Source organism: Diabrotica undecimpunctata, chromosome 7 (assembly GCF_040954645.1).
Source record: "Diabrotica undecimpunctata isolate CICGRU chromosome 7, icDiaUnde3, whole genome shotgun sequence".
NCBI classification, from domain to species: Eukaryota; Metazoa; Arthropoda; class Insecta; order Coleoptera; family Chrysomelidae; genus Diabrotica; species Diabrotica undecimpunctata.
In genome coordinates, this window is record NC_092809.1 from 129,608,151 (window position 1) to 129,626,555 (window position 18,405).

Consider the following 18,405-nt stretch of genomic DNA (forward strand, 5'->3'; position numbering starts at 1 on the left):
AGGACGACCGCGCAAAAGATGGAGTGACAACCTTTCATGTAGGTAATAATCGGCCAATGAACAAGCAGAATTGCTTATAAAGAGGAAGAAGAAGAAGATATACAACTAATAAAATTTGATATCTGATGGTATATGGTATAAATCAGTATATTATAATTGTGTGTATGGAAAAATAAAACTGCTTTTACTATTTTCCTTACAATTTCATCATATTTTCTCGAGTTTATGCGAAACGAAAAAAGTAAATAGACATGACATTTGTTAAACGTCACTTTATGTTTAAATGAACTACCACTTTAGTAGAGGTAGAGTCTTAATAAAACATTTTGTATACGGGTATAATGTAACTGTTTGTATGGTAAAATAAAACCGTTGTTTCTACTATTCTCACTAACCGTGTACACAAATGATTGTGTACAATATTAATACAAGAAGTTTTGTGTATTACATGTATATATTACATATACGTGATATCAAAATATGTTATGTGATTCTGCGCATTACATGCTAAAAAAAGTCCTTTTTTTTAAATTATTTGGTGTACATGTACTGTTAACCTCAATATTCTTATTCTTCTTTTTGTTATTGTAACGTAACCTCATTTTCTCCAACATTTAACCTAGTTTTTTATCCACGTAAATACCTAGTTAGTTTTACCCACGTTTTATTTTTGCTTTAACAAAGACATATATATTTATGATGGATAAGAAAATTCTCCTATTATCTGTTTCTGGTTCCAAAGGCGAAAAAAGAGGAAGAACCTGCGCATGCGTGTGTACTAATAATTGGTATCAAAATAGGACATGTTCTAATTTCTATAACATTTTTTGTTAACAGATTTTGTTTTCTGTTTTACATTATGACAAAACTTAGTATACCATTTTCTTATATCATTTTATGTTACAGTCTAAAACAGACTTAAGACATTCTGAATTTACAATTAACCCTCCGTTCATCGGGTGACCCTTCTGAAACACTTTCGGTCGGGTGTGGTCTGTGAAGACCAAAATGAAATACCGCCTCCCGAGTAACAGCATACATTTTATTGCTAATTTCGCATCAACGTGTTTTAAACAAATCATTTACTGTATAATGTTTATTACAGAAACAATTCTAAATTTTTGTATTAGGTAAATTTTAAAAATGTTTACAATTTCAATGCGTATTTTTTCAAATTTGTCAACAGCGACTAAATAATGAAAAAAAAAAACAAAAAAAAACATTTAAAACTTTAATTAGAAACAAACAAAGTACTACAAAAACATATATAAACTAAAAATTAAATTGTGTACACAAACTACAGTGGTCAAACTTTGGTGGTCAAATTTTCTAAGCAATCTTTGCAGCATGCCATTATGTGGTCCATACATAGCCAGGATTTGCAAATTTTGCAAAAAAGCGAGTTTTGCGTCTTTTGCAATATTTACAATTTCCTCTCTTACCTGGCTGGGGCGCTGGTACAACGTCGACCTCAATGCCTGAGAGTCTCAAGGCCGAAGAAAGCACAGCTTTTGTCAAATGCGTGTCAACTGCTCTCCGTCGTATACTCTCCTGTACCAATTCCATACCTAGGTTTTTTTGGAATAATCTTCGCGTTTTGGAAAATTCTCCATCTGGGTTGTTGCCTTTGTAAATTACAAAATGCATTAATTGCTGCGAGATTAAGGAGATTATAAACTACTACCATTGGCCAACGTTTCGTATTTCTGGATGTGATCATTCTGTCTACAACATCTACTCCACTCTTTGTGGAATTATAAACAGTAATTATTTCTGTTTTTTTCTGATCACCAGTATCTCCATCAATCCGATCATCTCTGTGCACAGTGGAAACAGCAATCACATTTTTTCCTTTCTTCGGTATATATGATACGGCAGTCATATCGTTGCTAAATGCAAAAACTGAAGAATATACCTGCCTATTTTTAATTTGCCATATTTCTGGCCAAGTGAAACAAGATTGAAAGAAAAATACAACTAAGAAGCAGTCCAAATATTGTTACACATTTGATCGGGTGGGGTCTGTCAGGACAAACGGCCATGCAGCAGCTATTTAGAAATTTCAAAAACAGTTTTGTATAAAAAAAAACGAATGGTATTTAGTTTCTAGGAAGGTGCTGAAAAGGTAGAAATTTAAAAAAATAAAATGAGAGAATTATCCAAAATTTTTATTTTGTCGTAGACTCACAGACCACACCCGATGAACGGAGGATTAAAAAAAAATAATGGTCATTCATCGAGATAAAAAATATCCTATCTCCTAAGTTGGATCAACAAATACATTTTCACAAAGTTTTATTGCAATAGGTTCAGTGGTTTTTGAATATTAGCTTGGACAAACATCGTGACACGAGATTTTTATATATAAAGATTTTGGGTCGTACATAATGAAAATACTGTCCAAATTGGATACATTTGATACAAATTGTCCATGCAATTTTTTTAATTCAATAATTTTTTGAATTTTCGGAAAAATTTCAATTGTACCGAAAATGTTTTTTGAATTCTCTGTCGGTGATTCGATTCATTAACTGTCTCGTAATCGTTAATTTATATATAATCCTAGTAAATTCCACTATGTATGTAGTAATATTGTATTTGAGGTTGTTAACAAACGAAACTTTACATCTTGCAAAATGCATCCGAAAGCAACTCTGGTTTCAAAATAAAGAATTAAGGTAAATCTTGGGGTTATATGTTTGAAACCTCGCCGTCCCTGGCGTTATACAGATTAAACCAATTTAAAACGGAACATACAATTTAATATATGTCTGTTTGAACTGCATTTGAAATAGTGGACCAATATAAAACTTGGACAAAAATAAATCCATACCCGGTGATAGACATACTATAAAATATCGTTCAACTATCTGTCTCCTTTAAAGGAAAGAGGAGCTTGCCTAATAGTCGGAGAGATAGAGCCGAAATTTTGAACTGATCAGTAATATGACATTTCTCTATTGGAATATATTCATTGTAACTGGGTTAAGACTTTGCCTTACAGGCGGACGCCCCTCGTGGTACAGGGGGTGGCTATACAGGGATGAAGTTGTCATTTTTTTCGGAAAAATTAACGATCTATAATATGGCTGAACATTTGCCCAGAGTAAGATCTTGGTATAACTAGACGAAATCCCAAAGGGCGGACGCGAGAGTGGATACATAAGGTGTGGCGGACAAGGGTGAAATTGCAATTTTTTGGGGAAAAATTAACGATAAGTAATATGTCCGCCATTTTCATGGCTCATTATTTAGCCCCTAAAAACTCTAAATATAAAAGGGCGGACAGCTGGGTTGGTACAGAGAGCCATAAAACGGGGTCAAATGTACCACTTGCCTGCGCATTTTAGGTCTCGGTAACAATTTTCAAACTGATTTTATTATGATATTTTTATACCGATTGATTTAAAAATTTGTATGCTCACTTCTGTTACTATTATGTTACTACTGAAAAGCGTCAAGTAGAGTTTTCCTCAAAATTTTCCAAAAAAATTTCCGTAAATGAAAATTTTCGTAATTTTTTGAGGTAAAATCTAATTTGTAGAATCCTTTCGATTTTCTGTCAGTTATACCATGATTTTTTTCCAAAAATTTTCAAACGATTTTTCCGATAAGAAAAAAAATTTAGAAAAACTTTAAAAATTTCGTCATTTTTCTCACTCTCATTGATGTCATCACATTCATCATCTTCGTCACTTTCACTTTCAATAATATCACATTCATTATCTGCTTCATTTTCAATCACTACTTCTCGAACTGATTCTGGCATCTGAGGTCCACTAAATCATTTGAATTTATATGTTTCATCTTCAAACTCCCAACCATGTTCTTCAACAATCAATTCTGTTGGTACTTTTTTTATGAGCATTTGTCCAAATATTTGAAATATAATGAGCTCGCAGTAGATGTTGGTGTAATTCATCTTGACATGGTGGTAAGCTTGAAGCATCGAAATTTTTTAGTTTTTTTTTTAAGGCTCGTTCACATCATGCAACTTATACTGCCGGTTAAATAGTGAAACTCTGACATCGTTTACTTTTCTTTTTGGAATTGTTCTCGTCAGTCCTGTTCCATATAAGTGACATATGAAAGTTTCTAAGGTTTCAAAAACTTCATTACAATCGAAGTCAGTTTCACCAAGTTGAATAAAAGCATCTTGATACTTATTACATTTAGCGCATGCGTCTAGAATTACTGATATAAATGAACGCGCATCATTATTATTTTAATATTTTAAAATAATAATGATGCAAAATTAATGTTCAAACAGAATTTGTAAAATTATAATTAACTAATGAAAAAAAATTCAATAAATTTGAAAGTTAAAAAAAATATTGAAAATATCTACAAAGTAAATTTCAAAACTTGAAAAATTGATAATTCCACTATTAAATTGATTTTTATTAATAATTATTTGTAAAATGTTAAAGGAATTCTACAAATTGAATTTTACCTATTGATAAATAGAAATAATATATTTTGTAATTGATTATTAATGTAATAATAAATCAAATTTTTCTTATATCTGAACAATCATTATTTATGCAATATAAATTTAAAAACCTTTTTATTGTAATAAAAAATAAGTAAAATTACTATTTGTTATACCAAAAATATTTAATAGTTAACATTATAAAATTACTTTAATTTAATAAAATATCAAATATCAAACATTTATTCAATTAAAAATTAATTCGTAAAATATTTATATTTAAGAAAAAAATGTGATTTGTAAAGTAAATATGACTTTAGTTTGAAAAAAAAACATTATCATAATATCATTTTAAAACTACAAAATATTCTATAAAAGATTCAGACGATGACGTAGAGTTTTATCAAATGTTCTAGAAAAGTTTTTCTAATTTTTTTTTTCTTATCGGAAAAATCGTTTGAATATTTTTGGAAAACAAATCATGGTATAACTTACAGAAAATCGAAAGGATTCTACAAATTAGATTTTACCTCAAAAAATTACGAAAATTTTCATTTACGGAAATTTTTTTGGAAAATTTTGAGGAAAACTCTACTTGACGCTTTTCAGAATAGTAACAGAAGTGAGCATACAAATTTTCAAATCAATCGGTATAAAAATATCATAATAAAATCAGTTTGAAAATTGTTACCGAGACCTAAAATGCGCAGGCAAGTGGTACATTTGACCCCGTTTTGTGGCTCTCTGTACCAACCCAGCTATCCGCCCTTTTGGATTTAAAGTTTTTAGGGTCTAAATAATGAGCCATGAAAATGGAGGACATATTACTTATCGTTAATTTTTCCCCAAAAAATTGCAATTTCACCCCTGTCCGCCACACCTTATGTATCCACTCTCGCGTCCACCCTTTGGGATTTCGTCTAGTTATACCAAGATCTTACTCTGGGCAAATTTTCAGCCATATTATTGATCGTTAATTTTTCCGAAAAAAATGACAACTTCATCCCTGTATAGCCACCCCCTGTACCACGAGGGGCGTCCGCCTGTAAGGCAAAGTCTTAACCCAGTTACAATGAATATATTCCAATAGAGAAATGTCATATTACTGATCAGTTCAAAATTTCGGCTCTATCTCTTGGACTATAAGGAAGCGATAAGTGGTTTGACAGCATAATAACTGCTTGTTTAGTCTAGTTTTTTCAGTGATTCTAGGCAACCTATTTGGGTGGAGTTTTGACTTGTTCTTGAATGAGTTCCGAATCCAGCAGCCCGCTGAAGTATTGGATTTTTATAATATAATTATTTGACAACATTTTGTTGGCCAACCACCTAGAGCGGAGTTGAGCCGAAATACATTGATTTCGTATGTTCCGTTTTAAATTCGTTCAATCTGTATGTTTGAAATGAGCAATAACACTATCAAGTGAAAATTATCGAAAACATCTTTTTGTTCCTACATTATGGAGAGAACAAAATGGTCACGTGATAGACAGTTCTTTAACCTAACCTAATCGAAAAACATGATAAAATATCCGCAGTGTCATCAGTTACAAGGTCTGCTCCTGGAGTTCCTGTTCACTTATTAGCTTCTTCGTCAATGGAGCATCATCAGAGTCTGTTGAAAGCCAACCGTTTGGTTCGGATGAGTCATTATATTCTGATTTTAAACAGTGCATCAATGCAGTTAGAAATGCAAAGTTTTAACACTATTACAGCTTTCACGTCTAAAGTATGTTTTTCTAATGGACAATAAATATAAAAAAAATTCTCGTTCATAATAGCTATATATAAAACCATCGTAAACTAAGTCATAAATTAACATAGGCCGAGGCTGAAATTCGCAAACCCCTATTAACCGCTACAATGAATCTAGGATATATTACCCAAATCCCATTATTTTTAATTGAATGTATTATCCACGCTTTAATTACCTATATCTCCGTCCCTGAAAATTAGAATCGGCCCATTAATCCCCAAGAGATTGTCCGAAGGGATACACTACTACTTCATTTCTGATTAGAACCTGTTAAAATATTCAACTGTTTCTAGATTGACGTAGTATAATTGCCTACACAGAAAATAAACGACAAAGGGCGACCACGGTCTGAAAATTACTAAATACACGAGTGCCAACAGCGCGTTACTGCGAATTGCATGTGTTTGCCTAAATAACACTAGCCAGACTGTGTATGAAATGCACATCAATTCATCGTCATCATACAAACTGTACACTCCCATAAAAGCTACAGCTTGTTTTCTCTTTTCTTTCATCTTTTTTACATGGGAGTATCAGTCCTGGGTTTTTTCATCTTCGGCTGCTGCATGTTTTATATTTCTTAACATTATGTTTCTACAGCTTGTCTTTCATTTTCACATTGTTGACATCAGCTTTCATTTACTTACGTTATTATTAGCTTAAATAATTTAAGGTAGTTGTAAGTTTGTTACTTAAGGAACCAAATAGATTATGTGACAATTAATAGAAGGTACAGGAATGCTATTACTAAGGTATCTGCATTACCTGGAGCAGACATAGGATCCGACCACAATCCCTTAGTAGCAAATATCAAACTGAGGCTCGCTACAGCTAAAAGAAAACACCAGAAGGCATCAGTAAACATTAGAAAACTCAAAAACAATGAAACAAATGAAGCGTACACAGAGGAAATAAACAATAGGTTCTCTAATATGGCAACTGAGAATGATGTTGAAAAGTCATGGACCACCATAAAAGAATCATTTGATGAGTTAAACAACACTTTTCTACTCGAGAGTAAAACAACTACCAAGAATGAGTGGATCACAGAAGAAATATTAGAGATGATGGAACAACGCAGGCAGTGTAAGATCAGGCAGGACGAAGTAGGGTACCGAAATATACACAGTCAGATTCGTAAAGAAATTATAGCGGCGAAGGAGATCTGGATGACTACACTTTGCGCCGAGGCTGAAAGCCTATATAAACTCGGCGATAGCTTCAATCTTCACAAGAAAATTAAGGAAATTGCTGGTGTCTTCAAGAAAAAACAAGTCACTGGTATACATAATGACCAAAATGAATTAATAACGGACCCTAGCGATATACTTAATACTTGGAAAATGTACACAGCCAATTTGTTCAATGATGACAGAACACAAAAACCACCACAACTGGGAGACCATTTGTATGGCCCAAGTATTTTGAAAGCTGAAATTGTACACGCTATCAAACTATTAAAAAGTAACAAAACCCCAGGACCAGATGATATGTACGCAGAAACAATCAAGTTACTTAATGAAGAAAACCTAGACATTATTGTCAAGCTCTTTAACGACATCTACGATACGGGCCAGATTCCAAAAGATTGGCTTCGATCTACATTTATCGCCCTACCAAAAACACCACGTGCGAACTTCTGCAAGGACCACCGACTAATAAGCCTAATGAGTCACTTTTTGAAACTTTTCCTGAGAATACTTCACACTAGATTGTTTAAGAAATGTGAAGAGGTCAGTGGATGGAGTCAGTTTGGTTTCAAAAATGGACTTGGCACGAGAGAAGCGATCTTTAGTATGCAAACATTGATACAGAATTGTTTAGATCAAAGAAAGGATGTTTTTATCTGTTTCATCGATTACGAGAAAGCATTCGATAATGTAAAACATGAATTGATGATAAAATACCTACAAGAGTTGGGATTGGATGCAAAGGATATAAGAATCATTGCCAATCTGTATTGGAATCAGACAGCAACAGTACGTCTTCAAAATTCCAACGAAACAGAAGATTTCTTCATTAAAAAAGGAGTAAGGCAAGGTTGTATACTGTCTCCAATGCTGTTCAATTTATACGTAGAAAAAGCCTTCGCAGAAGCAGTGGAAGACTCTAATAAGGGTATTAAAGTTAACGGCATATTTATTAATAACATCAGGTATGCCGATGATACAGCCATAGTGGCAGATAACATCGAAGATCTTCAATGCCTTTTGAATGATCTAACTCTTGCAAGTGAAGCTCGGGGTTTGAAAATAAATATCAAGAAGACAAAATCAATGATTATAAGTAGAAATGATTACCCCAACGCAAAGATATATGTCTCTGGAGAAGAAATCGAACAAGTCAGGCAATTCAAATACTTGGGATGTTTGCTGAATGAGGGTTGGGACCCCGAGAATGAAATAAAGAGCAGAGTTGAACAAGCCAGAAATGCTTTTTTGAGGCTTCGTAAGTTTCTGACTGATCGCAAATTGGACTTCAACCTCCGATACAAGATGCTTAAGTGTTACGTGTGGCCTGTTCTCCTGTACGGAATGGAAGCATGGACGTTAAAGGCCAGTTCCATTAACAAACTTGAAGTGTTCGAAATGTGGTGCCTGCGTCGAATGCTCAGAATATCATGGACGGACAGGGTCAGAAATGAGGAAGTACTCAGAAGAGCGGGCTTACAGGATAGGGAACTTTTTAATTATGTAAAAAGTAAGAAGACTGCATACTTGGGGCACATTATACGAGGAGAACGATATACTTTTCAGCAACTGATACTCGAAGGGAAAATAGAGGGTAGGAGAGGTCTCGGACGTAAAAAAAATGTCATGGCTGCGCAATATTCGACAATGGACAGGAATCCACAGCTATGAAATGCTTCGCAATGCTGCTAAAAACAGAATTATTTAATCCAGAATATTTAACATCTCACCTGACAAGACGATGTACGGTGGACGCCTACGCAGAAATGCATGGCACCTTAAGAAGAAGAAGTAAGTTTGTTTCGTTTCATTGAGAATATGTAGTTAGGCAATAGAAAAGTGGCTACAAGAACAATGTCAGTAGGCAGAAACTTTCCGTTTGTGGACGTGGACTATAATTTCAGTGATTTTTTAGATAGGTTTGTCTGTATTTTCAATAAGGCATTTCCCTTAATTACAATTAAGTCAAAACATCACAAACCCTAACCTAACCTATCTAAAACTTATCAAAACAACTAAAAAAATGCACTATCAAAATCTTCTGGGAAGCTCGGTCCATAATAAACGATCTTCGAAATAAAACTGACACAGCTCAAACATTTTCTCTTCCAAACCCTGAAAATCTAAATGAATACTTCGTTAATGTGACTAAAAATATAACATCAACTATTTTGCCATAACCAGATCCTATTTCCTATCAGACCAGTTGATAAATCTGAACTGATCCAAACAATCAGTAGTATCAAAAGCAAATCTTCCTGTAGTACTGATGAACTATCCATAAAAATTTTCTTAAATCTCCCAAAAAATGTGTTGAAAGTCCTAGTCAAACTAATTAATGATTCCTTTAAAAAAGGTATATTTCCAGAGTGCCAAAAGACAGCCATTATTATTTCTCTTCATAAGGGTGGTGAAAAATTGAATGTCTGCAACTATAGACCTATCGCCTTACTACCGGTCCTATCCAAAATTATTGAGTGATAAGTTTTCAGGGACTTTCGGCCCTCAGTAATAATGTATTCTTTCATTCTGCGTTTAAATTTTTCAAAAATACTTATTAGTTTACTCAGGATTTGAAAAAAATGAATGCATTAAAAAGCATTGGCCCGAAATTTTGCTCCTACGCCCTTAAACCAGGTTAAAGAAATTTACATTCTATAAGTATTATACTTCTGCGTTTTGTACTCAGATGACGCATGGGTGGTTTTATTCTAAAAAATTAATGTTAAAAGCAATATGGCGGCAATTGCATTGTTCGTAAGAGGTAACTGTAATTGTTTCTTCAAATATCAGTATGAATAAAAGTCAATCGCGGTTTATATTTCAGTGCAATGTTGAAAGTAGTGTTACTTCTTACTAAATGTGAATATATTTTATTGAAATTTGACTTTTTGCAAATATAGAAGTGTACCTCAAATTCGATGAGCACAATTGTATCCAAAATGTCTAAATGTTATTTTTATTTTCAGAGTAAAATGCCTCCAATAAAATATTTAACGGAGAAGGAACTGCTAGAAGAGCTAGAAAAACTGCCCGAAATAGAAGAATGTGTTATGTATGCCAGTAATGACAGCGACTGCGAAGAAGAAACACAAGTAAGGCAGAGAATTGGCCATATGATAGATGATGTCTCAGAAAATCAAAACGAAGGGGAGGATGAGGATAATGAGGAAGAAAAGGAGGATGATGATCAACAGGGCGACAACGATAGTAACTATAGAAATGTCCAAAAAGTATATGAACTGTTTTAAGTACATTTTAGGCAAAAAATATTTTGTTTCGTTTGTTGGAAAAAAAGCGGTACAGAAAGAGTTAACAAGCTGATGAAATGTTTCTTGGTCGGCAGCTAGATGAAACAATTCCTCGGCCATTCGACTTGTCCACTGTCTAATGTTACGCAGCCACGACAGTTGTTTTCTTCCGACACAGCGTTTTCATTCGATCATTCCTGCGATCATTTTCCCCTGAATGATCAACCAGAGTAAGCGATGTTTAGGTCCTCTCATTCTATAACCGAAGTATTGGATCTTTCTCATTTTGTGATAATGATTAATTCTCGCTCTTTGTGGTATTTGGGTCGAAATTTCCTCGTCGCTTTCAACCCTGAAGGTCAATCCAACTACCCGGATATCTAAAGTCCACCCTTTCCAGGATTTTGTTATTTAATTTCAGTACTGCGTCTTAATTTTTCCGACCAGCATCTATTTTGTTTTCTTTGCGTTGATTGTTAAGCCCTTTTCAGTACATTTGTTGTTCACAGCGTTTAACAGGGTTTGAAGGTCTTCTAGACTCTCTGTCATTACGGCGGTGTCATCTGCGTATTTGATGCTTTTAATCATTTCACCGCCAATTTTAACACCTTTGCAAAGATTATTTAACGCTATCTCAAAAACTGATTCAGTGTAGGAATTAAACAACATCGGTGACATAACACATCCTTGTCTTGACACCACGCTTAATAGAAACTTAAGCTGAAACCTCTTGATACACCTTAATACAACCGGTCTGATTGTAGTTAGGATTTTTGAGCAATCTAATGCCATACATGTCCAAACCAACTGAGTCCAAGCATTGGGGAAAAATTGGGGATTACTAGCACGGATTCAGGGAAGGCAGATGCACTACAGATGCGATCCACATAATTACACAAACAATCGAGAAATACCACGAACACAACATCGAGCTCCACGCCCTCTTCGCAAACTTCAGACAAGCCCTTGACTGTATTGGAGGAAATAAATTATTTAATGAAATGAAAAATCAAGATATACCGGCAAAGCTGCTACTTAGATTAACAAAAATAACTATGGATGGGTCGAACTAAAATAGAAACAAAAGAAGGTAGCACAAACTTAATTGCAATAGAAACAGCTCTCCTGTCAACCACACTATTCAACATAGCAGTAGAAGGAACAGTCAAGGCCAGCGAAATTAAAGTAATTATAGCCCACTCCTTAACATAAGTAATAGCATATGCAGATGGCATTTTGATATCGGAAGAGACAAGGAAAGATTAAAAGAAGCAGTAGCAATAAGGTACACTAGCAGAGTCAGGTACATAAACCGGCTGTTAGTTATTATCCTTGTTATAGATTTTAATAAAATTGAAAAAGTGTACATATTGTATATAACGGACTCTACTCGTCGCATAAATGGACTCTTCCAACTATTTTGTGACACTCGTCTCGATATTTTACTATAGAGAAAAAGTAATACAACACCAGTATAGAAGCTTCGCTTCGAAAAAAAGAAAAAAAAAACAAATTATTTTTGAAAAAATTGTCTTTAAATAAGTCGTTCAAAAAGTAATGACGTTTTTGTCATAAACAAATAGAATGGTAGGGCGGTCCGATAAGTAGTTAGCCTACAAAAGAAAAACGAAAATTTTGGAAAAGTGGCGATTTATTTCTCAACATAGTTTACTTTTAGCTCGATACACGTAACTCAGCGATGCTCCAACTTCTTTAACTCGTTTGAAAAATAAGTTTTCTCAAGGTCTGCAAAGTAGGCTTCGGGGGTGGCGATAACCTCCTATTTCGACTTAAATTTCTGCCTGGCGAGTGCATTTTTCAAGTTTATAAACAAAAAGAAGTCACACGGTGTCAAATCTAGAGAATATGGTGGATGGGACAACAGTTTGTAGCCTAATTCGACCAATTTCGCTATGATGACGGCGGAGGTATGAGTGAGTCCGTTGTCATGGTGGAAAAGCACTTTTTTCTTCGCTAAAGGGGGTCATTTTTTCTGCAATTCGGCGTCGAGTTGGCCCAATAATTCGACATAATAAAGCCCTGTGACCGATTTGGTAGATCTTCAGGTAGTCGACGTAGATCACCCCTTGTGAATCCCAAAAATGGTGGCCATCGTCTTTGCGGCCGATAGGGCCGTCTTCGCCTCTAACGGAGCACGTTCACCGGGTGCCGCCACTGTTTCGACTGTTTCTTGGTACCTGGTGTGTACAACGGTTACGAATCAACGTAGAAACTCCTTCGGATTACACTTAAATAGCGCCAAACACTGCTCTGTGCAGTGGTCTCACGATTAAGCTTGTTGTCTGGAGTGAGCAAATGCGGCAATCATCGCGCCGACAACTTTCTCATGCCCAAAATTTCACGCAGGATACGACATACTCGGTCTTTTGAGATACCTACTTTCTCAGCTACCTCGCGTACCTTCAATCGGCGGTCTGCCAATATGAGATCGTGGACTTTTGTCACGTTATCCTCCGTGGTAGCCGATTTCGGAGTAACTCATCAAGAACCGATGTGCGACCACGTTGAAACTCATTAAACCAATTTTTGAGGGTTGCCATCGAAGGAGAATAGTCACCGTACACAAAATCCAAGCGCTCTTTGATTCAGCTGCGCGATTTCCCTTGCAAAAACAAGAATTGAATCACCGACCGATATTGCTCTTTTCCATTGTTCTAAAATCCGTGGACACACCCCCTTTCACACACTGTCAAAACAAAACTATGAGTCCGATTCGGCTAAAATTTTGACATTAGTCGTCTACAAGAATGTATTATACGATAGTAGATTTCTCTTGAGATAGTGGCGCCATTGGGCAGTGAGCCTAAGTACTTATCGGACCGCTACGTAACTTTTAAATTTTGTATAGTACATCTTTCTAATTAAATAGACCAAAAAACTGGTTGAAAAACAAACATTTAACAAAAAAAACCTTCTACGACCAATAGAAGAAAGTTAGTATTTTTTTAAATCATATTGCTTTTAATTAGAAATATTAAAATTTTCCCAAATTGTCAATGAATACCTAGATGTAGCCCTTTCAAGTGAGACGTTTCACACTTTACGAATTACTGTACACTTCTTTAATTTGTGACGTATTTGTGTTACGTATTTTAACTTTATTACTTTATAAACAACCTTTATAATTATTGTATATGTATATGACATTACACACATACACACGCACACACACACACACACACACACACATCATTGAGAATATTTACCTCTTTCAGCCAATTCTAGACAAAATCACACCTTCACCTTTTTCACCTATGGAATACCCCAATGACTACTAATTTTTGGTTTTATCTTACGTATATTATGTTACTAACAGGAAATATTTTAATCTTATGGTAAATATTACTCATATTCATTCAAATTTGCTTTTTATCATCAATATAAAAATCAAGATTAGCATCTGAATCTGAATAATATATTTATAGTCCATCAAACAAAGAAATTTCTGATGTAACTTGTCTTGATAAAGTTAATAGACCTATGCAAATAAAATTCTGTATTGTTTTATATACGTATGTAAACTTATTAACTCATTGAATTGTGATATACTTCCAGGAATTTTTATTTGTTTTGTTTTTCTTGTTTTATTTGTTTTCTTCTTAAATGTGTTATTTTTTTTCAATTATTTTGCAGATATCTCTAGTTAATATTATCTTTATACACTGTGTGTCAGCCAAAAGGAATAAATTACCTAATAAATAAATGAGGCAGTATTCGAAAAAACGGTCGAACACGTCGATTAGTATTTATAGTTGCGCATTTTTTTCAATAAAAACTTTTTATACGGGGTGTCTAAAACTGTGGCAGATATATATGTAAGTAGGCGTAAATACTCGCTTCGAGAGATCATCAGTTATCTACAATAGGGCCAAAGATATAAATAAAGATGTGGAAAGACTACAGGTGTACCTAGACATACAAGACAGATAGAAGGATGGAGGAAAAAGGTATGAAAAACATTAAAAATATGAGAAACGAGTAAAACAATAGTGAAAACTGGTCGAAAACATATCGAACATAAAAAACCTCAAAATGTGCCGACTTCACATAAAGTGATTCAAGTGAAAATAGCTTAAAATTCTATTCACTTAAGCTTGTGTGATGATAATTACTTTGAGCAGTTTATCTACACAACAGTATTATACGTCGCCTTGAAACGAATGAAAATTTGGTATTCATTCATGAAACCTATTCAAAAGTTATTTTACTGGGAAACTTTGATCTGTCATCAGTCTATTTTTATGAATGCCACCTTTATAATTGTCTGGTAGTTCCTCATTGGTTTTTTTCTAGTTGATTATTATAAATATTTATAATATTTAAAAGTGAGATTTCTCAGTAATTCTCTCAAAAATTCACTTTTACTTTTATAGATCAATACAGTAACGGCATCCTCGCAAAAATATCCACAAAGCCACGTGGCAATCACCAGACGGTCAAACAAAAAACCAAATTGACCATGTACTAATTGATAGTCGACATTTCTCGGTCGTACTAGATGTAAGAGCATGTAGAGGTGCTAATATAGACTCCGACCACTACGTTGTAAGAACAAAACTCAGGGCTCGTATATCAAACGCTAAGAAGGGCCAGAACACAAAATCTACTAAATATAATACTGATGTGCTAAAATCTGAATACGCTAGGGATAACTAAAGGAAAATTTTAAATGAAGAGCTGACAAGAATTGACGAAAATATAAGTATAGAAGAACACTGGACCAAATACAAGGAAGCTATCCATACAGCGGCTAAAGGTTTTTTAAAACCTAACCAGGCTGAAATAAACGAAGATTTGTTTGACGAAGAATGTAGATCCATTAATCAACAGAAAAATGAAGCATATAAGAGACTTCAGCAGCGCAGAACGAGGTCAAACCTGGAAGACTATGAAAATCTTAGACGAGAAGAAAAAAGGACGTTTAGAAGGAAAAAGAAAGAGCCATACGAAAACACTCTAAACGAGATTGTTAACCACCACAATAGAAAAGACTCGCGAAAATTCTACCAGAAGATAAACAGCTGCAGAAAAGAATTCAAACCCAGAATAACAGCATGTAAAGACAGAGATGGTTCCATAATTAGTGAAAAAGAACAGATACTAAACAGGTGGGCGAATCATTTTGAAGAACTGCTTAGCGATAGTCGTGAAGAAGACCAAATAGAAATTACTTTGCCTGAAATGGATGAAAACGCTCAAGAGCCGCCCCCCACCGAAGAAGAAATTAGAGAAGCCATTTCAAAACTGAAAAATAACAAAGCTCCCGGTTTGGACAATCTTCCTGCCGAACTCTTTAAGAATGGTGGTGACACCCTTTTTAAACACATGCATAAATTAGTAACCAAAATCTGGCAACGGAAGGAAACGTCCGCGGACTGGAAATTAGGTGTAATGCACCCTCTTTACAAAAAGGGAGATATGATGGTGTGTGATAATTATAGGGGCATCACCCTACTTAACGAAGCATATAAAGTATTGTCCAACGTATTGTACAGAAGATTGATCCCCTATGCTGAACAAATAGTTGGGAACTACCAGTGCGATTTCCGACCCAATAAATCAACAACGGATCAAATCTTCACAGTCAGATAGATTCTTGAGAAAACGCTTGAGTTCGGAGTCGACACCTACCACATATTCGTGGATTTCAAAGCCGCATACGACTCAGTCAACAGACAAAAACTTCTACAGGCTATGGTGGAATTTCAAATGCCGCTTCATCTTGTTCAACTAACGGAACTTACACTCACAGGCGTAGAGAGTGTAGTCAGAATCCAAAACGACTTTTCCAAACCCTTCCATTTTAAAAATGAACTGAGACAGGAAGATGGACTGCCGTGTCTCTTATTTAACCTTGCACTAGAAAAAGTAATTCGAGAGTGCCATGTTAATACGAATGGCACCATCTTTAATAAATCTGTACAAATGGTCGGATATGCAGATGACATAGACATTATTGCTAGGTCCACAGAATCTCTGATCGAAGCATTTCGATCACTAAGGGCGTCTGCACTTAGAATGGGATTAAAAATAAACGCACAGAAAACCAAGTATATGTATTGTACAAGATCAGGCAACCAGATACCTAGACTATTAATTGATGATCTGGAACTGGAAGGTGTGGACACCTTCGTCTACCTGGGCTCACTGCTGACCAAGAAATTAAAAGAAGAATAGTGCTTGCCAATAAGTGCTATTATGGCTTGAGGAAATATATGGCCCCAAAACTACCCAGAAAAATTAAAGTTACCATATATAAAACACTAATAAGGCCAGTGTTAACATACGGGTCTGAAACGTGGTCACTTACACAGAACGACCAAGAATTGCTTAAACGTTTCGAGAGAAGAAGTCGAAGGAAAATATATGGAGGAATTCAAGAACAGGGTTTGTGGCGTGGCGCTACAACTTTGAGTTATATAGAAGTTTTGGGGAACCTGACGTTGTAAAGTGTATTAAATTAGCACGCCTTCGATGGATAGGACATGTAATTAGGCGAGATGAAGATGCAACAATCAGAAAAATTTTCGACCGAAGAGGACCAGAGTAAGACCAAAACTTAGGTATCAAGATAACATAGAGGATGATCTAATATCCATCGGAGTTACAGCATGGAGAAGAGTTGCCAGAGACAGGGGCGAATGGAAGATTGTTCTGAAGAAGGCTTTGACTCATAACGAGCTGCAATGCCACTGATGATGATGACAGTAACGGCATCATACTCCAATTGCCTGGCATTCCTTATACAGCTCTTATTTCATTAGTAGTCAAATTATTATCACAATTTCCTAAGTAAAAAAATGCACGAATTTTAATATTCTCATTTATTTCTCAACATATTCTCTTTTTCGCTCAATAGCCTTGATAAGACGAAGAAGTTTTTTCGAGTGTCTAGAAAACGTAGATAAACTTTCTTTTTAGTGAAAGTAAGTTCTTATTACTATTACTTATTGTTATTAAACTTAAGTTCTGAATCAGAATCAGATGATGCTGAAGAGGATAAATCTAGTTTTGTCGCGATATCATACCAAATCCGGTTTTTCAATTTTGTTTTCATATAATTTGTAGGTATGTTTCGTGTCAAGGCTCCTTGTGACCCCTAACCACCTCTATAAACTTTTCTTCTGACATCTTTTTAACTTTTTAGAAAAAAACTGAAAACATGAGAAAGAATGAGCTATAGAAACAATACGACGCCGTCAGTAGACAAGTGCCACGTGCAATGCGAGAATCAGTGTCTCTACCACACCGTCACACATCTGGTATGACGATCTTAGTCACGTCACTAATCAATTTGCGCTGTTCCAATGGTTTCAATACGTTACAAAAATACGTGCTGTGCTGCATCACCTCATACATGTTATTCGTGTCTCAATTTGCGCCTTTACTTTTGTATTTGAACGTTATTAAATTTTCGCTGTTGGTCCATTAAACTTAATATCTCTTGTGTCATCCATGATTTATGCTATTTTTTGTTATAGGTAGTCATATCTTATTGTGTAAGTCAAATTGCATTTTTAAGTAAACTCTAAGCTGCTCTATGCTTTTTCCTTTAGCCGAACTTGTATTTGTGCTATTACAGGATTGTGATCTGTACTCCTCATCTGTACCAGGATAACTCTTTACAATACGAATGCTATTTCTGCCTATTTGTTTGCTAATTCTACAATTGGATTAGGTTTTCGCCTATTTCGTTTGTTACTTTCAATCCATGTTCACCAACAGTGGCACCACATCTCCCCTTGAACACTTTTG

The 18,405-nt window shown here is 34.9% G+C and overlaps 1 protein-coding gene across 6 annotated transcripts in view; it reads right to left on the reverse strand.

Annotated features, from left to right (window-relative positions):
• The window catches only part of bsk (mitogen-activated protein kinase dJNK), a 96,948-nt gene that overhangs the window by 72,996 nt on the left and 5,547 nt on the right, over nt 1-18,405 (reverse strand). Inside the window, exon 1 of one of the 6 annotated variants that reach the window (XM_072538188.1) lies at nt 13,857-13,903. The exons of the other annotated variants lie outside the window; for them this stretch is intronic. The gene's annotated coding sequence lies outside the window, so the exon portion shown is untranslated. Of the gene's footprint in view, nt 1-13,856; nt 13,904-18,405 lie in introns of those variants that run through there. 6 annotated transcript variants of the gene reach the window in all.